This window comes from Saimiri boliviensis, chromosome 13 (assembly GCF_048565385.1).
Source record: "Saimiri boliviensis isolate mSaiBol1 chromosome 13, mSaiBol1.pri, whole genome shotgun sequence".
NCBI lineage: Eukaryota > Metazoa > Chordata > Mammalia > Primates > Cebidae > Saimiri > Saimiri boliviensis.
The window spans coordinates 38941508-38967802 of NC_133461.1; positions in this window are offsets into that span (position 1 = coordinate 38941508).

The following is a 26295-nucleotide window of genomic DNA, read 5'->3' on the forward strand; positions in this document are numbered from 1 at the left end:
TGTAACTCTTCCTTCCTGAACAATGCTCAATAAATGACAACTTGCCCACTTCCCTTTTTTGTCGGGCTATTGCCTCAATTATCTGTACAATCGCCTCATTTTGTAACTTTACTTTGCCCTGTGTAGGGCATTGTCCTGGTTGGTAATTGTGTGGCCTATTGTTTGCAGCACATGGATAATTATTATTCTGCGAGCATCAATTTGTTGTATTGTGGCAAATGGCTCTATTTCCCGAGGGACATGATGATAGCTGTGATTCTCCTCAGTAGGGGGTGGGCTGTTGCTCAGGGCTAGAGCTCTGCCCAGTAATTCCCTCTTTACAAGTAAGACTATACATAGTACATCCTAGAAGTCCTTCATTACAGCATTTGTTTTCTGCTTGTTAACATCATTTCACGCTGGATGGGCACTAGTGTAATTTTCCATTTTGTTTCATCAAATTGAGGGAAGAAAGGAGACTGTCTTGCCAGTCTTTCATTTTATAGACAGTTGGTCATTTCATTAACACTTTTCATATTCTTGTTTGTCATGATGACTGACGATAGTAAAAAGATTTTCTCCCCATTAACTTATGAGAGAACAGCACTTTTATTTATTTATTTATTTTTGGGCTGAGAAGTATTGATCGACCAAAGAGGACATTTATTAAAATGTAACCAGCATCTTGGCACTTGCAAGTGGTGCACACTTTAACCGATTAAATAGTCATGAAGAAAGAAATCAATACATCTTGGATTCCTCTACTCTGGTCTCTGCCAGCAAAGTGGCCTCACAAATTAAGAAAGAAATAAACAAATGTGTTTACACTGAATGTTTAAAGCACTTTGCACTTTAATCAGGAAGTAAAAGGACATTACTAATATTGGTTGGGTAGGTGGTTTGGATGTGGTTATTTTTGTACAGATCTGGTGATAAATAAGAAATCTACGACTAAACTTGTTGACCACAACTGGAATGAAGTAGGTCTATGGGAATAATGCAACTGCAGTTGGTTGTCCTATGAAATGCAAGAGGAAGGTCATTCAGAGTCCACAGGACTAGAAGTTTACTGAGTTATTGCTTGTTTTGTTTTTTGTTTGTTTGGGGTTTTTTTTTTTTTTTTTTTTTTTTTTGGTAATCATAGTTTGCATGGCCGAAGTGTTCCAAATCTTTGATCCCCAGGGTCAGATAATCTGGTGAAGTTAGGAGTGATGTACCATGTTACAAAATAAATATATACTACTAATGTTAGTACTTTTGCAATCAGTCATGGATGATAGCACACAATTTTTTAAATATCAGTTGACATTTTCCGATGTTTTCAGAGATGAGGTGATCATCAACTAGCAGAGCAGCTCATTTTTATTTTTCACATTGTGAATTTTTTTGAACATTGTCATTATTTTGAGTGATTTGTCATAGGTCTGTTAAGATCCCAGTAATTCTTGGCATTTATTCTTGTCAGATTTCATCTTCTTGGTTTTAGTTTCCAATTTTAGTCTATGGTGGTGGTCAATATCCCTGCCAGGTTCCTGTCATTTGAACGTTTGAAAAGCACCACTGAAATGGGAAAAGTTCCCTTGTTCCTCTCCAGGGTGTGCAGCAGGAAGAGTGGTTCACTTCTTCAGTGCCCCGCTGCTCGAATCTTTAGGGGAGCATACAGATGGGCAGGTTGTGGGGCTCTGACCCCATGGCAGCATCTAGGGGTGAATATTTACAGCTCCTGAAGCCCTAGTGGGCGTGTGTTACAGGTTGCTCTTTTAGTTTTGTCATTAGCAGGCAGCTTGTATTAACCAGCTCGATTAGACCCTCTTGTCTTTTTTTTTTTTTTTTAGACCCTCTGTCTTATCACAAGGACAGAGGGCTTTCTGTATCCTGGTTCTTGCTTTCGAGTACTGGAAAAATTAGATCACACGTGGGCTTCGAAAATGAGTGCAAGGTTTTACTGAGTGGAAGTAGTTCTCAGCAGATGGGGGAGGCAGAAGAGAGACGGAGTGGGAAGGTGGCTTTCCCCTGGAGTTGGGCCATTCAGTGGCCAGACTCTCCTCCGACCACCTCAGCCAAACTCCACGCCGTCCTGGCTGGTGGATGTCTTCCAGAGCTCTCCCACTGGTGTGTGCCTCTCGACGTCCAGCCACTGGTGTGTTCTTCCGCCGATGTGTTCCTTTCAACGACCAGCTGCTTGTGTGTGTGCCCACTAGGATCTCAGGGTTTTCATAGGCACACGATGGGGACGTGGCAGGGCAGGGTGGTCTTCGGAAATGCAGCATTTAGGCAGGAAAACAGAAATGCCTGTCCTCACCTAGGTCTGTGGCCAGAGACCTGAGGGTGTAGCCCTAGCTGGGAACCCATCCTTCTCTACCTGGCACTTCTCTGCTCCCCTCCCATATCACCACCCTTCATCAAAAGAATAAAAGAATGCCAGGAACAGAGCTTTACAAGTCTCCAGCACAGGGGCTCATTATTAACTTTAGCTCAAAGTTATTTGACATTATTACATACTTTTATCATGCTTGATATAGAAATTATTTTCTCCAAGATGAGAACATTTTTCCACTTAAAAAATAAAATTAGAAACTTTATTATATAACTCAATGTATACACACAAAGATAGAGCAAGTAATCCAGCTTTATGTACTCAACTTATTTATTAGAAGATTACTGATCTCAGAAGGGGATTATAAAGATATTTTATTGGAGTTGGAGGGTATTAGAAATACACAGATTGAAAATATCACATTCTCAGGGAAACTGAGTGCCAGTGAAGCCTTTACTATACACAGATAGTCCACATCTTCTGTGTGCTCATAGACTGACTGCATTTATTCCTCAGGGAGGTAATGACCTGTATCAGGCAGGAATAGACTGTATTTATATTAGCACAGATGAAATGGACATAATGTACTTTTGGTTAATCATATTTACTTAGCCGTGTAAAAAAAAATGGCCACCTTAACTGTGACTTTAAAGTGTTTACATAAAATAATTTGTGAAGGTTGCATTTCTTGATTTTAACTCTGGTGTTATTGCTTAGTTTACTCTTTCAGCTACCCTCCTCCCCAAATTATGTCTACAAAGGGAATGTCAAGGCTGAACGTATAGAGTACTGATATGGTTGGGATGTTTTAGCCCCTCAAAATCTCGTGTTGAAATGTGACCTCCAGTGTTAAAGGTGGGCCTAGTGGGTGGTGGTGGATCTTAGGGGAGGATCCCCCATAAACTGGTTGGTGCCAATCTTGCAGTAATGAGTGAGTTCTCAGTCTATGAGCTTGTGTGACATCTGGTTGCTTAAAAGGGTTGGAACTTCCTCCTCTCTCTCACTTGAGGTTTGCCATGTGATATACTGTGATATACTGGCTCCTTCTCCACCTTCTGCCATGATTATAAGCTTCCTGAGGCCCTCACCAGAAGCAGTTGCTGACACCATGCTTCCTGCACAGCCTGGAGAAGCATGAGCCAAAATAGAGTGTCCACAGTGTCCCTGGACAGTGCTGCCATACAGGATAATCTCCTCCCTGACTCCTATAACCCAACCTCCACTGCACATTTCCCCACTTAATTATATTTCCATTATTGAATTAATTCTCCTTTTTTTCATGTTTTAAAATCTTGTTCTCTAGCTAGATCATAAAATTTGGGGAAGAAAAAGATCATAAATGTTGGTTATACTATATTCCTTGATACACTTAGCACATTTCTGGGAATACACAGGTTGAGTATTCCTTATCCAAGATGCTTGGAACAAGACGTGTTTCTGATTTTGGATTTTTATATGTATTATACTTACATGTTGAACATCTTGAATCTGAAAATCTGAAATCCAAAATGCTCCAACATTTTGTCCTTTTGAAGGCCAACTTAATGTTCAAAGGAAATATGCCCAATAGATCATTTTGGATTTTGGATTTTCAGATTTGAGATTCTAAACCTGTAGTATATGTTGAAGAAAATATTTTTTCATTTGCATTCAATTTTGTATCATCATGTTTAGTTGCAGTTTCTTCATTCAAATTCTTATCCAAGTAAACTTTTTATTTTTAATATTAATGCAATGGCAACTTGATGCTTAGATTATTCTCTAATATTGGAATTATATACTGCTTGTATAATTTATTCTATCTGTATGATTCTCATAGTAATAATGATATTATTGGAACTGGACTCCATCTCACAATACCAAATGATAATATATAATGATTGTGCCAAATGAGTCAGCTTTATTTATTTTTAAGTGATTCCTCTACTTAAAATGCCAACACTTGCAATATGTGGTCAAGGGTGAGAGATGAATATCTTACCAGTGGAGAAATAAACTGTAAGGTAATTACCAAGAAATGAAGAAAGTATAAGGTGGTTACAGCCCATCATATGGTACTGCATTAAATTCAAAATTATCTTACATGAGAGAGACTTGTTAATTTAGGTCTTTGTTGAAAGAAATTTTGCTTTGGGTGGAACAGATAAGAAATATAAGGATATCATTAAATGGCCAAAACAGTCCATGAAAATAAATTCCAATTGTTACTGGTTTCTAAAGGACAGGTGAACTAACAAAAGAGGAGGAGCAGAATTTTCATATATTTTGGACAAACTTTTTAAGTCAACCAGTTAACAATGAATAAAGAAGAGAATCAAAGAGAAAAATATGAACTAAGTCCTGAAATCAGTAAAGATCTCATAACCCAATGAGATATAAGGAAGCAAAATGAAGAAAGAAATAAAGTCATTAAACTCAAAGAACAAGCTGAGACACAAGGAGTGTGGAGATAAAGGGGAAATATGAACAGAGTGAGGATCTTATCTCACTAACAGAAGAACAATAGAAGCAGGCTGGCTTTGCTTTTCCACTACATAGAGTTAGGGATGAAGTGCACAGATAATAAGGGGGCCAAAGACTGTTGAAGGTTTTTTATTGTTAGGTTCTCCATGAAAGTTTTTTCTGGCCAAAGTTAGTGGTGGGTGTGGGTGTGTTGGGGGTTAGTGGTTGTGTAAGAATGTGTGCATGCATGGATGTATGTATGTGGAATTATTTAATATTTTGTAGGATTGAGTGTTACATTTTTAAAGAAATTGGTGTAAACCAGATGCAGTTTACAGTGTCCCTCACAAAAATACACAAGACTTACAGGACAGCAGACTGGGTTTAGCAGGCCATAGGCTTTAACTTTCGTTCTGGTTTTATCCCTATACGCTATCTTCCCTTCCACGAATACTATTTTCTGTCTACATGTATCTGTTTCCCCCTCCACATATAATTTTATTTCTATCATAAGGAATCTCATTATGAGGAATTCTATTTCCCATATAATGGGATTCCTTATTAGTGAGGTTGGGTGTCATCACTTTGTCCACATTTTCTCAAGGTGAATTATAAACTCATCTTAAGATACACAAGTTTTTTTGGTTTATTTAATACATTTTGTATTAGTCAGGGTTTTCCAGAGAAAAAGAAACAATAAAAGATAGATAGATAGATAGATAGATAGATAGATAGATAGATATCTACATGGGCATATCTATCTATCCATCCATCTATAATAAGATGTATATACATATGTATGTGTGTATATACAATTGATATATGTAGATAGATACAGATACATCAAGATTTATTATGCCAATTAGCTCACGTAATTATGGAAATTGTAAAGTCTCACAGTATGTTGTATGCAAGCTGGAGAACCAGAAAGGCTGGTGGTGTGATTCAATCCTAGTTTGAAGGCCTGAGAAGCAGCAGCTCCAATATCCATTGTCTGAGGGCAGAAAAAGATGGATCCCAACTTTAGGAGAAAGAGAGAAAACTTACCCTTCCTTCACCTTCCTTTTTGTTCTATTTGGACTGGATGCTCCTGGCCCACATTGGTGAGGTGGATCTTTTTTACTCAGCCTACTGATGCAAATGGGAATCTCTTCCAGAAACAACCTGACATCCTTTGGTCCACTCAAGATGGCACATAAAATTAACCATTTCAAATTTCAAAGGTTGAATGACTATGAATCTTTTACGGAAAGTTTCATGTCAATGAATTTCATAAAACCTAAAATGCAATTAAAAAAAAGAAATTCAAGAATGATATTACTATTTATTCAATGGCAGAAAAGACTTTTGAAGAGATAGAAGCTTATTTCAAGTAGATCAGGTGGCTAGATTGAGAACAGCTGTGAGAACAAAACTCAAACAAGTGCTTGTCTAATTCTCCTCTTTGCATAGCTACAGGGCCTTATGTCTGAGACTAGGACACCAACTCAGTTGTGGATTCAGTTTTACCTGTGTGTCTGTATTCAGATCCTGCCCCACAAAGCTCAATGGAGTCATGACTAAGTGGCAACTAAATGATTATTTCATGTGGTTACTTATGCAACATAAACTCCAATCCATTAATATTTTTATTCTTGTATTATGTTATTTGTTCTGCAATTGTTGCTAAGGGAGTAACAAAGAAATGTGGGAAATTGTTTGTACACAAAGCAAGCTGCAGTCTCCCAAAGGGAAAAGGTCATATCTAAATTAAGTGTAGACGCTTGTTCAACCGAGGCTTAAGAAGAAAAAATCTTTTTTAAAAAGGCTTCATGGATTTCCAGAAACATCTTAGTCATAAACTTTCCATGACCCTTACTTTTAAATTTTAATTTAATGTAAGTTTCTCCTTTTCTTCTTTCTGGTAACTCAATATTTTCAGTGTGTAGGATGCGTAGTGCTAACATAACATAACATGACTTCCAGTGCAGGGTTTAGACTCATTTCAGTGATGTGTGCATAAGGCATTAAATGTCATTGAATCATGTAATGAGAGAGTTATTCTCTTTTCAATTCTGCTTCAATCCTACTGGTTACGAGAAGAGGAAAGTCTTATTTGGAAGTTAAGGCATTTTATTCCATTTTCTGTTGCTATAAGTGAATACCATAGACTAGGCAATTTATAAAGAAAATTAGTTGGCTTAAGGTTCTGGAGGTTGAGAAGTCTAAGAGCATGGAAGTGACATCTGGGGAGGACATTCTTAAGGTATTGTGGAGGGCATTACATAGAGAGATGGCAAGCATCTGCATATCAGCTCAGGTCTCTCTTTGTCTTTTTAGAAAGCCACCAGTCCCATCATAGAGGCCTCACCCTGATGACCTTATCTAATGCTAATTACACCTCCAATCATATGAAATTGGGTATTAAGTTTCCAGCATGTAAAATTAAGGGAACATGCTCAAACTATAGTGAGTATTTCTTGTTAAGAAAACTGGAGTAGATATTAGACTCCAAGCTTAAAGCAGACAATAGGTAAGAGCCACAATTTTAATATATTATTTAATTTATTTTTTTCTTGCTCTAACATCTTAAATTCAGGGAAAATTTACACACACACACACACACACACACACACACAAAATGTATTTATTTGATTAATTTTAAGTATATGAATTTTTCTGATTAAATTGATTTATTTAAGTCAGGTGTAAAATTTATATTAATAGAAAATAGTGCGGGTGGCAGGTGAGGTTATGAAAATCTCCCACCAACCTACATCCTTGCAATTTATGTCGGCTTTCTTGGATAACATCCACCCTGACTGGCCTCCTTACCCCTAATATTTTTTTTAGCCTTTTAATATATCCCCATATAGAGTGCCCAGTAAAGAGCTGGATTCTTGATTGACACATACTCACTGTCTGAGTAGATATTTAGTTAAGTAGTAAAAGTGAGAAGAATTTGAAAGATGACAAGCAGAGAGGGGGCATTCCAGAATAGCAAACTGGGAGTATCCAAGGTAGAGATACCAGCATCTCTACATTTTGAGTTAAGGGAATAGTATACCAACCACTGATATTCTGGCCCTCAGTGTTCTTAAAAATATGACAGGAATAAAAAATTAAATAGATGACTAACAGTTCTGAATGAACTGCTTGGTGCATGTTGTTTTACTTTGAAACTGCCCTTAACCTTGCCAAACATTTTTACCCAGTCGTGGTTCACAGATGCTACCATTGGCTGCAGGGCCTCTCATCACCAACACTTAGATTTTAATATTATTTTAGCCCATCCGCTAAAGCTAAAGCAGCCTTTGGTGCGCTTTTTTTTTTTTTTTTTTTTTTGTATGCCTCCAGATTCACAGAAACACCATGCCTTGATATTAAATTCAAATTATAATAGGTTTTGAAGTTTTATTCATCAATTTTCCTTAAAGTACACCTAGAACACCCTGGTTATTTTCCATAATCAGACCTAATGCTCAGAGTGGGAAGTAAAGGGAATGCAATGAGGTTCCTTTGGTAATAGTTAGCATTATTTCCCAGTATCATGATCTGCCCAATTTTCAACATAATGTGAAAATCTTAACAAAACAAGTGATTAAAGGAGAAACCATAACACCAATAAAAGTCTCATGCTTGGAGGAGGTGTTTAATAGTTCTAACATGTATAACATTAAAATTTTATCAACAAATCAGGGAAAGGACATTTTGTACACAGAAATCAGTTTACTTAGCTGCTATCTGCAATACTTGCTTGTAATATATTTTGTCTCAAAGAATATGTTGCTTTTAAACCTCATTCTACAACATTTTAGTGTGTATGAAGAGGGAAGGGATATGAATATTTTTGCTCAAAGCATAAGTAAAAGATTTAGAAGACTTCCAAGTATTATAGACAAAAATAAATACTTTGATGAAGTAAAATGAAGTTTTGTGGCACCAGTTTTCCTGAGTTATTGTGTCTTTGTTTAAAATTGTTTTTACATGTATAAGCTGCTTTAATGCTTTGTTTGGAGTGTCAATCAATTTATCAAAGAAAAGCATACAGGCCACAGGGTAAATCAGATTGAGGAAAGCCAAATGGAGTGGCTAAGATTATGAACCATTATAGGCCAGGCATGGTGGTTCACTGCTGTAATTCCAGCACTTTGGGAGGTCGAGACGGGAGGATCACGAGGCCAAGAGATCAAGACCATCCTGACCAACATGGTGAAACCCCGTCTTTACTGAAAAAAAAAAAAAAAAGCTGGGCATGGTGGCACGCACCTGTAGTCCCACTTACTTGGGAGGCTGAGGCAGGAGCATTGCTTGAACCTGGGAGGCAGAGGTTGCAGTGAGCTGAGCTCAAGCCACTGCACTCCAGCCTGGTACCTGGTGGCAGAGTGAGACTCTGTCTTAAAAAAAAAAAAAAAATTATGAACCGTTATTTCTACTTGAGTACAATTGGAGTGGGCCCCACATGTTCTATCTAGTGAAACACAACAACAACAACAACAACAAATAAGCAGTAACAAGGAAAAAATCTCTACGTTGTTAAGTCACATAAACCTGAGTTTGAATATCAATAACAATACTTATGAACTATCTGACTTTGAATAGGTTACCTCTAAATAGTCTCTAGTTATATTATCCATTAAATTTGGAAACTTAACTGCAGATAAGCCATGTGATTTTTTTTTTCAAGACTTAAATGATGTAACAGTTGAAAGCTCCTCGCATAGTGTCCAGACATTCCTGGGCTACAGTAATTGCTGATTGCCTTCCTGACTTCACCTTTATTATGAGAGCGCTTTAGACCAGATGAAATCCAGGAGACCCACAGCTTCTGAGATCTAGGTCATTGCTGTGTTCCTTCAACAGTCAGCTAGCTTCTGCCTCTCTTATCGTTAGAGCAGTGTTATCCAAAGAACTGTAACCCCCATCAAGGAAATGAGGGACCTAAAAGAAACATCTGAATGTGTGATATGGTCCAACCAGCCATTCTGGTGCCTCCTCTGCTTTGTCGTAACTTACTCTATACTCCAAACACAGTCCCTCAGAGTGGTACAGGTGTGTAGTAATTTTGCAGAGCAGAGCATAACAGCTATGAAAGAAAGCAAGTCACTGGCTTGCATAAAGTGCCAAAATAGGGAGGTAGAAGATCAATAATAATCTCACAGTTTGCTAATGGCTTTTTATTTATGTGATGTCTGCTATAGCCCTGCTAGAGGAGTGAAGAAAGGGTCCCAGTTCTCAAGCAGCTTAGAATTCTGAAAGAAAAACCAGGTACAAAGAGCTAGGAACCTTTGGTAAATACACGTAGGAAGGCAAACCCATGGAGCAGTCAGTCCAGGAAATCTCTGTTGGAAGGGAATCTAGACATTGGAATTGATAAAGAGGGATAGAATGGGGGCTTCTGGTGTTGAGTTGATACTGAAGCACCTCCCTCAACTTGAGCAAAGGTGCACAAGGTGCTCAGAACAGAGGTGCCCAAGAGAGAAGCCAATCAACTATGCTTGTGAGAAACAAGCTTGAATGTGAAAAATTAAAATTAAAATTAAAATTAATTGATTTAAAAATAACTTAATTTGAAAAGATACTTCAAAGCAATTATTTCCATTTTGAAATAAACTTTAGATTAATGCTAGACCTTAGGCCTATTCTTTCTTGACATCACACACATACACTCAAACACATATACAACTTATGTATGCACGGATGTATATGTGCATACATACACAGGTGACTGTATATACATATATACTTACATATACATATAAACATACATGTGTATGTGAACACATAATCATATATGGGATTCCTGGCACTACATTTGATTTTGTATGTCAGAATCATAAATTTATATAATATATTACATTTGCCGAAGTGCTTTCACTCTTCTCTTTGTTGTTATTCCAAACCGAATAAGCTGCATAAATGGAGTGGTAAATTTGTGGCCAATGAAACCAGAATACTTGGGTGTGAATTCCGTCATTGCTATAGACTGTCACATTGGGCAGGTTACTTTACATTTTGTATTTAATATGAAATGGCAATAAAAATACCCATGTTCTATGTTTATTATATGAATTGAGCATACATATATATATATATATATATATATATATATATATATGTATAATACTCAAAATAGGATCACTTAAAGAAACCTTAGTTCTATAAACATTGACTATTACAGTCACTGTTATAACATTGCTATAACTACCAAAGCTATAACTTGCTATGGTAGGTAGGTGTGATATGATTGTCCTAGTTTTATTAATAAAGAGCCTGGTTGGGAGTTGGTTATGAACTTGGTCTCTTGGCAATATATGACCCTACAGTTAGGAATATAAAAGGGAGCAACTTTTAAGAGAGCATCTGAAATACAAAAAGAAAGAAAATGAGGCATCTCTATGGATGTTGAAAATATAGTATTTATAGAAAAATGAAGAAGGTAACCCAATGGAATTGAAAACTAATCCACTACTGTACATATTGGAATTAGTAGCCTTCACATGCCTAGAGGGAGAATGAAGCAGCTGGGCCTGTGAGCACAGCTGCATGTGCGCAGACTGGCCAAGGGCAGCCCCAGCTGCACACAACTCTGCAGAACAACTCTTGGTCCAGTTCTCAAATCTCATTACTGCCTCGGAGGCAGAAGGAGTTTTCAGGATGATGGACATTGGTTGATGATATGTTGGTCTGATATGTTTACATCCTGCACACCCTGATGGTTACTGTTGTTTGTGTAAAATTACACTAATGAAGAAAGATCCTGACGTTGGTTGGCAGGTACAGGACAGCCTAGAGGGAAAAACATGGCGGAGAGCCAGCTCAGAGCCCCTCAGCTGCTGCCTACTCTGTGCCTGCGCCTGCACTCAGGAATGAGAATTTGCCATCACAACTGAGAAGGCTGAAAAATGTGTTTCCATCTCTATTTTCCTCTCAAATATGGCTGAAGACCAGAAAATACTGGGGGTATACATTTTCAGACAGACTACACGATTTGCTAATATCCAGGGATGGCTGAATCCAGAGTCACAACCAGATTCTATTTTTGTTTTCTCTCTGCATAACTTTATAAGGATAAGACATTTTCTGGGTATTTCTACTGATTGCTTTGCCATTTTATACATTAACATTTCCAAAACAAAAGGTTATTTTAAAAGTTTCCAAAACACATTTGTATGGTTAGTACCAAGTGAAACAAAAATAAATAGGTTGTTTTTTGAAGGACTTCTATTGTTTAGTAAAAAATATAGTTGGTCCTTTTCACAGTATTTTAGTATAGAGCTTCAGAAACCTTTGAAATTTCCTAATAGGAGTGTCTTGTTACGCTAGTGAGGTTACTTGTAGGAGCCCTAACTAGCTTTCCTATGGGAGGCTGTTTGCCAGAAGAACCAACCACATGATTAGAATGTTTTAACGTTTTGCTTTACCACCAGACCTCCAGTACGGGAAGATGCAGGAGCAGGGGATTCAGTTCATCCACCAATGGCCAGACACTCAATCAACCATGCCTGCATCATGAAGCCTCCATAGAAACTCTTGAACAATGAGGTTTGAGAAGCTTCTGCGTCTGTGACTGTATCAGTGTTCTGGGAGGCTGGCACATTCAGAGAGGGCATGGAAGTGCTGTGCACCCCTCCCCACACCTTGCTCTATCTTTTCCTTCTGGCTGTTTGTAAGTTGTTTTCATTATAACAAAACCGTAATTTTAAATGTAGCACTTTCCCAAGTTCTGTGAATCATTCTAATGAATTGTTGAACTTTAGGGTGAAGTGTTATGGTACCCCTAAATTTGCAATCTTTTGAAAAATGAAGTGAAGATAACTTGGAGATACCCAAAACCTGCAACTGAAGTCTGAAGTAGGAGCAGTTTTGTGGGAATGAGCCCTAAACCTGTAGAGTCTGCACTAACTGGATATTTCATGTCAGAATTGAAGGACTTTGTCTTTAACTCGTAGGGTCTATATAACTTCAGGTTGAATTTAATTGTAGGACATCCCATTGGTGTTAGAAAGTTGTTGTGGATAATGTATAATTTCTAAAATATTTTGATATGTTACAAGTACATTGAAAATAAGAGAAAGATATTGAACTTTATAAAATTATTGATTTACTCTGAAAGTCTTTGCTTGGGGACATGACAGGGACTCATACTATTTGGTAAACACTTTAGGAAATCATTTGATGAAAACTGCTTCTATATACTTAATATTCTGTGTCTACCTTATGTTAGACACTTGTGAATAAAGCAAGTAGAATAAAATGTTTAAATGCTGGTGTATCTTTTATTATTTTATTTACCATCACAACATTCCCAGACGTCTTTTTGCTTCTATTTCTGGTTTTCCCTTGAGGTCTTAGTTCTTTAGAATTCTTTAGAAACCCAACTCTAAAAGCCCTGGGTTGACAAAAATTATAATGAACCCATTGGTTTTGAAGTAGGAATAAGAGGACTTGAGGGTTACTTATTTATCGTTTTTCTTAAGTGATCTTGAAACAAGCCAGGTCCTAGATCAAGTTTTGCAAACGCAAATCATCAGAGATCAGTGAACAAGAATGAGGCAGTTTGGGAAATGAACATGCTTATCTCAAGGAGAGAACTCTTCTCCAGCACCAATCATTTGTTACTAGCCAGAAATCCAGGCCAAATGTGGGCACCTCTTCTAACTTTTATGAGAAGCAGAAATCCTATGTAAAATTCTACTTTTCTTTCTGTTTCTTTTTTTTTTTTTCCAACTAAATTTAGTTGAAAAAGATTATGTGTGTGGACAATAAAATTTTTAAAAAAGGATGTCTGGTATTTGAATTTGGGCCACCATCTGTGGTTTGCAAAGATTTTCTCTTGGAATACAAGACTGTTCATGTGGCCCCTGATTCCTCTGTGTTTGTTTGTTTATGTTTTGAGACAGAGTCTCTCTCTCTGTCACCTAGGCTGGAGAATAGTGGTACGATCTCGGCTCACTACAACCTCCGCCTCCTGGGTTCAAGCAATTCTGCTTCAGCCTCCCTAGTGGCTGGGACTACAGGCATGTGCTACCACTAATTTTTTGTATTTTTAGTTGAGATGTGGTTTCACCATGTTAGCCAGGATAGTCTTGATCTCCTGACCTCATGATCTACCCGCACTGGCCTCCCAAAGTGCTGGGATTATAGGCATGAGCCACCGAGCCCAGCCCCAGCCTTTTTATACTCTTAATCTTACTAGATTATCATACTTCTACTTATATTTTTTATTTATTTTTCTTGGATGCGTGTTGGGTTCTCATAACATCTATGACCTAGTACGTTTTAAAATAATTTTCTCAAATGCCATTTTCCTTGTGAAACTTTTTCTAACTCATTCTTGTTGTGCCTCCATGGTAAGCTTTGCCACTTCCTCTTTGTACAGCAATCATGCATTAAAATGTTTCTATCATAATCTCATAGCTTATATTGAATCCATAGTTTTGAACATCGATCTTTCTGTAATGGACTATACAAAAATAACAACAATGCCTAGTACATAATTGAAATGTAATTATTTTAACTGAATGAATGAATGAATAAAATAAGACGGACATAATGACAAATTAAATAGTCTACCATTGCCTTGATCTTAGCTCGACCTCCTTAGCATTCCACATGAAATCCTTTTTGCATGATGATCAAGAAAAGATAATTTTTTTGGAGTCTCTGTCCTTGACCAGCTATATTAAATGTGTAAGATAATGAATACTTTATATTTATTATTATTATCAATATTCTTATCTGTGAAACAGTGATAACAGATGTCTGTAGTATTGTTTTGAATGTTAAATTACATAATAGAAGTAGTACTTCTACCACAGTAGCTCCCACAGAGGGGGTTCAAGTCTTGATTTTCCACCTACTACTTTATTTATCATCAGCCCCAGACGCTGCTGTTTGCTACAACAAGTCCTCAATACAACATTTACTTAGCTGTATTGAATTGCCCTCTTGCTACCACACAACGTGTTTACACACATGGATTTCTACATGCTGCTTCTTCCATCTGGAATGTGCTCCCTCCCTTTTCCAACTGGTGAAGTCTGACTTGTCCTTCAAGGATTACTTCAAGGATTACTTCAAATTCGATCTCCCCTCCGTCTCCTAGGGAAAGTTAGCTCTTCTGTACCTTTGGGTTAGCACTAGGACACAGCTTGGTACATAATAGGTGGATAATAAAGATCAATTTATCATATTATTTTCTTTTAAATTCTGAGTTATCCAAAAGTAAAGAGAATGCTTCACTTCTTCTGGAATTCTGTTGCCTTCCATAGCGTCTGGGAAGACATCATGTATGGATCTGATGAATGGATGAGCAAAACCAAATTGGACTTTGGGAACTGAAAGGTAAGATTATGGCTACTTTTGGCTGGCAGCACATTTTTTATTCCTGGGCAATTCTCTAAAGAATTAAACCCTACACAGCTTTGTACTCACTGGTAGATATAATCCCTTGTTTACTAGGAAAAATATTTGTAGTTTCACTTAAAGATATTATATTTGTGATTACAAATCAAAAAATTGTGGGCCTTACTTTCTGTATCATACAGGACTTAGATGAGTATAATCTGTATGGTAGGTATCCAAAGTTAAACACATTTTCCATTTCTGAAATATGTCTCAAACCAATGTGTTTCAATCCTGAATGTATATTTCTGAAATAACTAAGAAAATTATCTTTTTATTTGAACATAAACACACGCAAACATACATAAAGGATTATTGAAATATGCAATTATATCCCGATTGTGCTATGTGTAACATGAACTGACAAAAAAAAATGTCAAAGTCACTTCCCACTGTTAACAACTTAAACATAGAATTTTCTCTCTCTCTTTCTTTCTTTCTTTTTTTCTTTTTTCAGATGGCGTCTCACTCTTGTCACCCAGGCTGGAGTGCAGTGGTGTGATCTTGGCTCACTGCAACCTCTACCTTTCAGGTTCAAGCAATTCTCCTGCCTCAGCCTCCCAAGTAGCTGAGATTACAGGTGCCCACTACAATGCCCTGCTAGTTTTTCTATTTTTAGTAAAGACGGTGTTTCACCATGTTGGTCAGGCTGGTCTCAAACTCCTGACCTAAAGTGATTTGCCCAGCTTGGCTTCCCAAAGTGCTGAGATTACAGGCATGAGCCACTGCATCCAGCCAATTTAAACATGGAATTTTCTACAACTTTATCATACATATCATACAACTGAAGAAGTTAAATATTCTCTCCTTTCTTATTGTAAAATATTTTGAAAAGTACAATGCAGTCTTATTTATGTTGCTCAAAATTTCCAGTTTCTTTGTCTCAGGGTCATCTGCTGTCAGTGTCAGCATGGCAATCCTTTGACCCACATGTGTTGTGGTATTTTAACCTTTATTAGGTTCCCCTGTGCAGCACTTCCCAAGTATTTCTGAGGATCTCTCTTGGATGATGATGGATCCAAAATCTGAATTGCTTGTCATATGGATCCAGACACGTAGGTATTTTGCTTATATCACTTCTCTACTCCCTGAAGGATATCTGTAATCATCTTTTGCCTGTTTCTTCTTTCCGTTGACCCGTGTCACTTCTTCCCAAGTCTGGAACATCTCAAGGCAGAGTTAAGAACAGGTCATAAAGAACAAGATTTCACTGATCTGAGGATAACAGAGGGGAATTAGAAGGCATGAGGTCAAACCTACTCTTGACTACTAAAATGCCTTTTGCTAGCAGAGTAGCTCATCGTCTTTCTAAAAGTGACTGTCAGCAGCCACCCCTCCACTTTGCCTAGTAGTTGTCATGTCTGGTAGGGAGGTAAGCTTTTCCCTGACACGTATGCCTCTAACTATGCCTCCTTACCCGAGATTGAGCTCTCCTTTCCTACTTCTCTGAGGACCAATGGGAATGGGAAAACATACTTTCTTATTTTTTTTTCTCAATTAAATTCTGTCTTTTTAGGGAAAAGCAAAATCTTTAACATAAAAAAAATTGTGTCTTTTCTAAAAATTCTCGATTCAGAAGATAAGTTTTATCTTTCCTGAATAAATAAATGACAAATTTAAGTTGCTTATCACTCATCTCCCTAAAACAATGGCCTAGCTCAATTTCACAGATGACTCCACACCTTTGTTTAAAACTACTGGAAAGTTGCTTCAGTTTTAAAAAGCAGTTTTAGCCCCACCATCACTGCCCACACGTCTGCCCTTTCAAACCCTAAGCCCTCGAAAACACTGTGGTTCTTATTTACTTGCATAATCCTATTAAAACCCTGTAATTCATATTTAATAGGGACAGACAATCAATTACACATATGAATCGATGAGGAAAGACAGAAGAGTCATTCTAATGTTTATAGTTACATGAAAATAAGCGTTCTATTTTATTAGAAATACAGATGAGAAAGTTAAATATTCTCTTCCTTCTTATTATAAAGTTATTTTGAAAAGAACAATGAAGTGATGTTACGTACTCTTGCAATGATTTCTAATAGGACCCATAATTTTTGTAGATTTTTCCAGAAGAATTCCAAATTGCTACCATCAATGTAGTTTTACTTGAAAACTCGCTTTGAAAATTAACAGTAAGGCTCTGACTGGAGCTGAATTCGCAAACGTTTTAGGAAGAAACTTTATTTCAGATTACCCCAAATGTATCAAAATATTTAAAGCAATTGGCAAAGGCAGTGAGCCATTCATTCTCAGGCACCTGAATATCACAGGGAGAGAGCTGAATGTTTAGGTGAGTTTTGCTAAAGTCAGTAACTGTAAGTCAAATGTTGCTTCATAGTTTCTAATTACAGTTTGTAATTTCTGAAGGTTCAAACTCTGATAACTTTCTAGACAATGAGCTAAATGGCTTTGGAAATGGTATTATAACGATATTGAAAACTGGAGCTATTAATATATATTTGCATGTTATTTATAAAACTAATAAAAATATGATGAGAAATTATAAATAATAATAAAATGTGGCATGATTACTGTCATAAAATTTTATCATATTGTTGATTTGTATGTGTTATCTTTGAAAATGAATATTAAACATTATGTGATTTAAAATCAGTTGCACAGCTGTCACTTGTGTATTAAAATATGGGACTTATAGCAGAATTCAAAAAACACCTGTTTCAGTTCACATCATTTCTCCAGGATAGCTACATAAATTTCATCATTAAAATTCCAATTCGGTAAACACTAGATGACACAAAAAATTTATGGAGAAAAACACAAACATAAGATTCCTCTTTTTAAGTAAAGATTCTATCCATTATAAAAATAATCCTTACTTCTCTCAAGATAATTGAAAAAAATTAGATATACCAAAAGAAGAAAATTCAGAAATAAACAAAGTTCAACATTTGAGGCATTTCATAACCATAATATTTCTGCTTTATCATTTGCATTTGCATGTCCACTGCATATTTTGTTTGATAACGAACAAGCTATAGAGAGGGTTTTGGACAAGGGGCAATATAATTGTTATTTATTTTTAGTTTTGAAGATCATAAAATATCTCTGGTTATTTAACATTTATTTTTAAAACCTTCAAATTATTTCAAAATTCCTTAGATTTTGTAGAGGGAAAAAATATTTTTCTTTTGAAATTTTCGGATAAAAAAACAACGTTTATTATTCTGGGAATATATTTAAAAGAAGATGTATCTACAGTTCTATGCTTTGCCCTGGGGCTATAGAAACCACTCTATAAAGTACAATTCCAGTGAATTTGGAAGTTGAACATCACAAAACATACAAATAGACCTACAAACATTTTATACCTAGACACTCCTGATCTTGGCTTCTTAATTCCTTTTTTTTTTTTTTTTTCTAGACAACTTCATGATAGTAGAGTACAGTTTGGAAACTCTTTCCATTATCTTTGTGTATAATTATCTCAGAATATTTTTGTGTTACCTTATGATTTGAAATACAGAAAGAATTGTCATGAAGTGATGAAGAATAACCTTAACTGTGTTACCTTCATATATTTTGTATTGGAGAGGACAAGTCTGGCATAAAACAATCTTTGATTCTTTTTGCTTTCTTCTAGGTGGTTATTTGTAAAAATTTTTTATGTTTTTGTAACTAAAACCATTTTTTCAGTATCTATAAAGGTGTGGTTTCTTGTTATTGATATCTTGGTACTGTGTTTAAAACTCTTTTATCTGAATCTATATACTCATCCCATTTCCTCTCATTCAAGAGCAACAAAGCAATCCCTTTATTTTTAAGATTTTTGTTTTTATTTCTTTCATAGTTTCTTTTATTGTTTGCTTGTTTTTGTTTGTTTTTGAGAGGGAGTTTTGCTCTTGTTGCCCACACTGGAGATCAATGGTACAGTCTTGGCTCACTGCAGCCTCCACCTCCCAGGTTCAAGCAATTCTCCTGCCTCAGCCTCCCTAGTAGCTGGAATTAAAAGCATGCACCACCACGCCTGGCTAATTTTGTATTTTTAGTAAAGATGGGATTTTCCATGTTGGTCAAGTTGGACCTCAGTTGATCCGCCTGCCTTGGCCTCCTGAAATGCTGGAATTACAGGCATGAGATACTACATCTGGCCTACTTTTATAGTTTCTTAAATGTTTCTTTTTAAGATACTTCTATTGCAAACATCTCTCATCTATCCATCTATATCCATTTATTTACTTATTATATATTCTGAATGAGATTTTAAAATTATGATATGTATAAATTATATTCTTTTTCTCTGTGAATATATGACTTTTTGCATGAATAGATTTTTATTACATCCTTAAATAAGTTTTTCCTATTTAAAAATTTAATATATTCAATTTTTTCATCTCATGGGGTTTTTGTTAATTTTTTAATATTCTGCCTATATTTCATGGAGAGCAAATAACTTTACAACCTTTTGAAATTTTCAGTTTTCTAAATTTTTTAATGGCTCTTGCAATAGTTAAGTTTTAAGAAGTCTGCTTCAGTTTTCAATTGTGTGTTAGAACCACTATAAAACTTTTAAACAGAAATCATTCATCATCACTCAGAAGTCTATGGTTGCCTGTGAGTATTAGCTGATATAAAATGGGATTGACTGGAGTATATTGGGCATTTATTGTATTTGTGACCAGTTGGCTGGCTCAGTCTTACTTTTCTCATGCTGATGACAGACACGCAAGAGGGAAAGCTAAAGCACACAAGTCCTCTTGGACACAGGCTCAGAAGTGATATGCTGTCTCTTTCAACTCATTCTATTGGCCACATAAAGGGGAGGGGGTTTACACTTTTGTCCAGAGCAAAGTCAAAGGGTGAAAAAATACATTCTGCCTTTATGGAATGCATTCTGAAGTTGCATGGCAAAGGGCATGTGTTTAAGGGGAGGGAGAAAATTCGAGTCAATAATGAAGTCTACTGTGAAACTTATTTTTATTTAAGAATTCCTATGTGGCTTTCTTTTCCTTATAATGAAGTACATCGATGAGTATTACTCAGTTTTCTTTTAAAAATTAATCTTTGAACAAAATATAACCAGATTAAATGATTATCAACAGATATGTTGTATTAATTGGACTTAGCTAGAGTCTTTCTGTTCATTTAGGTGTTAGTAAATGCCCTTCTCATATCTATTGGAAGATTTCAGATTGTGGAGTGCAGCATTCAACCCAATTCCCAGTGTCTAACAGGCATTCATGCAATGTGTATTAGTGAAACTGAATTGCAATTGTTGCCATTCTTCCTTACCTGGCTCTCTGTCTCTCAAGATAGATGGAGTTCTGCTTCTAGGACTCTTGCTGTTGCCATCTTGCTTAAACTACGTTCAGAAACAGCATCTCCCAGAATGTAATGTACCTCCACCATCTCTCTGTGTTTCCTACCTAACCATCACATTACCCTTTGCTCTTTTGTTTTCTATGACTTGCACCATTTAAAGCAGATATAAGAAAAGATATATTGTTAGAGAAATTGAAAGAATAATAAAATATCCAAGGTTCTACCTTAAGATAAATATGAGTTTCAAATAGTGGTAGATATGCAGAAATTTTGCATTTTGAATTCAAAATGAACTGAAATAGAACAAGATGAAAGGTATTTTTCTACATATGTTAAGCAGGTAGTCTCTCTAGCTGCTCAGCATGGGCTCAGTACTATTCGATACTTCATAGGAGTTATCTTCAGAGACTAATATTTGACTGAATTTTCAATCTTAGCTTCAGCCATAATTGTGAATTATCATCTTTTCCAGTGTCCTTGTAGGAATTATAAATGTAATTTGAGTGTCCCTATAGAAGAGGCTATTTTCCAAATACCATTTTAAAACAGTAGTCAAAATCCATAAAAGCATTAAGTTCTGACTGGCTAAACTGAGTTGAACTATTTGACTAATATTTTCAGAGACACTTGAGTGGTATGATTCTTAAAGGTATAGAAAAGGCTCTCTCTGTCCCTAATATCTCCTATGGCAGTTCACAGTAATGTCCATGACAAATCATATTAAGACATACCAGTAAAAAATATCATTAATGCACGAACAAATTTACTATCAAGATCATCTTTGAATGATGGGTGAGGTGTAGGGCAAAGAGTAACTACCATCTCAGGGCAATGGGCAGTCTAATAGTTTGTATAGCAACTGGTAAGGTTGGGGTATATTCAGTCAATAACCATGTTAAATTGCTAAAAATATCTCTACATATAGGAAAAGGGTTAGGTTATGAGGTTTCTTATGGTCTCTACCATGTAGCTAGCTAGAATGTGAGTATTTTAATGGCCTGGACTACCTCTCAATTTGGTCCAGGTCAGAATAACACAACAAATGTTTGCTGACTCCATGAAATCAAAATTACGTTGTGTTTCTTCTCACAGATTTCTTCCATTCCAGTGCTGTTCTAGTTAATAGAATATAACATATCAACCTCGTCTCAGTATAACAAGGTCAAAGTATGGTTTCAGCATGTACCATACCTATCAACTTTGATCACAGAATCTTAAATTTCTGTTGTTAGTCATTGAAAAGGAGTCACCATGATGCAATCAAGTCAGAGTGTTGGAAGGGTAGGTTTAGAATGATGATAAAACTGGGCTAAGCAGGAAAACGGAAACAGGGAATTGATACAATTCAAGAGTGGTTTAACATAAGGAAATAAATTAGTACAATACACTACATTAATACAACAAAGGCATAAATACATGATCACATTAATTCACACAGGAAAGGCATTTGAAAAAAATCCAACACTCTTTCATGATAAAAACACTCAAAAAACTAGAAAGTGAAGGAAATATTCAACATGATAAAGGACATTTACAGAAACCCTCAACTAACATTGTAGGACATTTATAGAAACCCACAACTAACATCATACTCAATGTTAACGGAAAGCTTTTCCCATAAGATTAGAAAGACAAAGATGACCACATTTGCTTCTGCTATTTAGAATATTACTGGAAGTTCTAGATATATGGAAATTAGACAACAAAAACGAATAAAAGACAACTGCATTGGAATGAAAGAAGTTAAAACTTCCTTTATTTACAGATGATATATTTTTGTAAAAAGTCTTATAATTCATAAGATAGCTATGAGAGCTAATAAAGAAATTTAGCAAAATTTTAAGTTGCAGGATGAACACACAAAATCAGTTATTTTTCCATGCGCCATGAACAATCTTAGAAAAATATTGAGAAATCAATTTCATTTGTGATAGCATTCAGAAAGGTAAAATATGTGGAAATAAATTTAACCTAGATTTAACTGAAAACTACAACATGTTACTTAAAATAGACAACGTAGATAAACAGAAGATCATTTATGTTCATGGGTCAGAAGATTTAATATTATTAAGAATTCAATACTACCAAAAGCAATCTATAGATTTAACAAGATTCCTATAAATATTCCAATAGCCTTTTTTTTTGCAGAAATGGCAAAGGTGATTCTAAACTTCAAATGAAATTGCAAGGGGAACTAAATAGCCAAAACAATCTTTACAAATGAGAATATTGTTGGACTTACATTTCTCAATTTCAAAATTTACTATAATGCTACAGTAATCAAAACAGTGTGTCACTGCTAAAAATATAGGCATAGAAATAAATGGAATAAAATCGGTAGTTTAGAAACAAAATCATACACACATAAGCCCGGCACAGTGACTCACGTCTGTAATCCCAGCGCTTTGGAGGCTGAGGTGGGTTGATCACCTGAGGTCAGGAGTTTGAGACCAACCTGGCCAACATGCCAAAACCCTGTATCTACTAAAAATACAAAAATTAGCTATGCGTGGTGGAGTGTGCCTGTAATCCCAGCAGCTGAGGCTCAAGAATCCCTTGAACCTGGGAGGGGAAGTTGCAGTGAGCTGAAATTGCGCCGCTGCACTCCAGGCTTGGGCGACAGAGTGAGGCTCCGTTAAAACAAAACAAAACAAAACAAAACAAAACATAGACATAGAGCCACTTGACTTTCAACAAAGATGCAAAGTACATTTATTAAATGTAAAAGCAAAGAATAATCTTTTCAACAAATTTCGGTGAAAACTGGTTAACTACATGTAAAGGAATAAATTTGAATTTCTACCTCATATTATATATAAATATTAACAAAAAATGGAACAATGACTAAATATAAGAACTAAAATTATAATCTTATAAGAAAACATAGGCTATATCTTCATAACCTTAGATTTAAAAATGGATTTCTAAATATGACATGAAAGTACAAGCAACAAAAGAAAAGTAAACTAGACTTCATCAAAACAAAAAATACAACTTTTATATATTAATACACATTATCAAGAAAGTAAAAAGATGACCTAAAGAATGGGAGAAAATAGTTGGAACTCACATATCTGAAAAGTGTTTGGTGTTTGGTGTTCATAATATATATACATACACACCTGTATATATATATATATATATATATATATATATATATATAATTTCTACAACTCAGCAACAAAACGACTAACAACCCAAATGAAGAAGAAGAATTGACTTAAATAGATATTTCTTGAAAAAAGACATAAAAATCAGAAGTAAGCACACAAAAAGATGCTTATGACCACTAATCATCAGAGAAATGCAAATCAAACCCACATACTACTTAACATCTACTAGGTTGGCTATACTAAGAAATAAAAAGGAAAATAACAAGTGTTGGCAAGGATATGAAGATATTGGAACTCTTTTGTATTGCTGATGCTAATGTGATATGGTGCAGCTGCTACATAAAACAGTTTGGCAGTTCCTCAAATAGTTAAACAGAATTCTCAGACACAAAAGGACAAATATTGTGATATCATTTATATGAAATAAAGTCACACATAGCTTAATGACAGAGATGCACTCTGAGAAATGTGTTGTTAGGTTATTTTACTGTTGTGCAAACACCACAGAGTGTATTTACTCAAATACCGTAGGCAGTTGTAACACAATGGTAAGAATTTGTGTATCTAAAATAGAAAAGATATGGTTAAAAACACAGTATTATAATTCTGTGGGGCCACTGTGGTATATGTGGTTCATCATTGACTGAAGCGTTGCTATGTAGCACATGACTGTATATAAAACAGGCAGATTCATAATTATGGAAAGTAGATTAGCGGTTTCTAGGAGATGGGATAAAGGGGAGTGTAGAGTTGTTATTTAATACATACAGAATTTTTGTTTAAGATGTTTAAAATGCTTTGGAAATAGCGGCAAAGGTTACAAAACACTGTCAATGTAATTACACTGAATTGTACATTTAAAGATAGCTAATGTAAAATTTCGTTATATATATTTTATCATAATTTCAAAAATTACATATTAAATTGGATTCTAATAATGTGCCACTTTATGGACTAATTACTCTTTGATGACAAGTACCTAACAAAGTGGCAGATTCAAGAAAGGTCTTGGCCAGGCATGATGGCTCAAGCCTGTAATCCCAGCACTTTGGGAGGCCGAGGCGGGCGGATCACGAAGTCAAGAGATAGAGACCATCCTGGCCAACATGGAGAAACCCTGTCTCTACTAAAAATACAAAAATTAGCTAGGCGTGGTCGCGTGTGCCTGTAGTCCCAGGTACTCGGGAGGCTGAGGCAGGAGAATTGCTTGAACCTGGTAGGCGGAGGTTGCAGTGAGCCGAGATTGTGCCACTGCACTCCAGCCTGGCACCTGGAGACACAGTGAGACTCTGCCTCAAAAAAAAAAAAAAAAAGAAAGGTCTTGAATTTGATAAGTGTAAATTAGTAACTGTCCAGTTATAAAATAAATGAATGAATGTATATGTGATGATTGTGATATTTCTACATAAAGGCCGTGGATTGGTCTTATATGGATTCCTGGCATGTTTACAACTAAGACTATGTGACACCATGTATTTTGCAATTTGTCTCACACAGTATTTTTGGAAAATAAATTGTATTGCAATAATTTGGAACATTATGTAATATATATTTTAGAATTGAACAGTAGAGAAACTGATACATGAAAAAATTTTCTTATAGCATTAATCATAAGATCCCATACTAATATATTTGGTAAATTTTCTCCAATAAAAACAGCTTTCACATGTTTATCTAATTTGATCCTACAAATAACTTCACTGAATGAGTTGGTTATGAATTATTACACTCATCAAAAACAAGAGTAACCTAAAGTCAAGATAAATTCAGTGATTTATCAAAACCTTTCAGTAAATTAATGGCAGAGATAGGGCAAGAACTCACATAGCTAAAATTAAGAGTTGCTGAGAAATTCTAATCCCAGAGTTTCTATATGTTAACTGAGGCGATTGAGTATTTATGAGTCTCTGTGAGAAGAAAGACTCTGAGAGTCTCTGCGAGATGGCCCTATTCTCGACTACCATTTCCCCTAAGGAGCTAACTCATGGCTGTCTTGTGCAACTATCAGAAAAGACAGAGATCAAGGGATAGCTATGGCATACAGCACGTAGAGCTAATAAATTAATTTTATTGGAACATATACACGGCATGCTTCTCTCTGCACTAGCATCATTTACGGTAAATAAATAAATAAATAGCCATTAATTTGTGTTCCCTGAGCAGTCTAGTTCTCCCCTCCAAGAATCGTGGCATATCAAGGAAGTGGAGAATCAAAAGGAAGGGCAATGCGAATGCAACTTTCATTGGAGAAGTCAAAGAAGGCCTGTGTAAAATGGTTTCCAGGCACATGGGTTTGAGGCAAGGCAACATGTTAAATCAGTTACAGCTAGATATGAGGCCCTGAATTATAGGATAGAGGTTTAGGAACCACACCTTCAGGTAATGCTCTATTCTCTAAGGCAAGAAGCAGATACTGTGATTAAATCACATCATTTCCACAACCCAATCATCTGCTTTCAAATCACAGTCTCCCAAGTCCTCTACCATTATATCTGACAGAACTCCCCATTGCTAGGAATGATTGGCAATGGTAGGAGTGTCTACTCTTTTTCTATATAACTTTTTGACTCCTCCTCTTCTTATTTTCACTCCCCAAGCTCTTCTCTCTTAGACCCACACTATCCCGTCACCACAGTCCCACCCCTTTTTAAAAATTTTTCCTCGACTTTTCTTCTGTGTCATTCTGTATTTTCTTAAAGTAAAGCTTTTGTCTCATTACTAAACCATGTAGGTCTCCCTTCCCTTCAGTTACAATGCTATGCAAACCCGCCT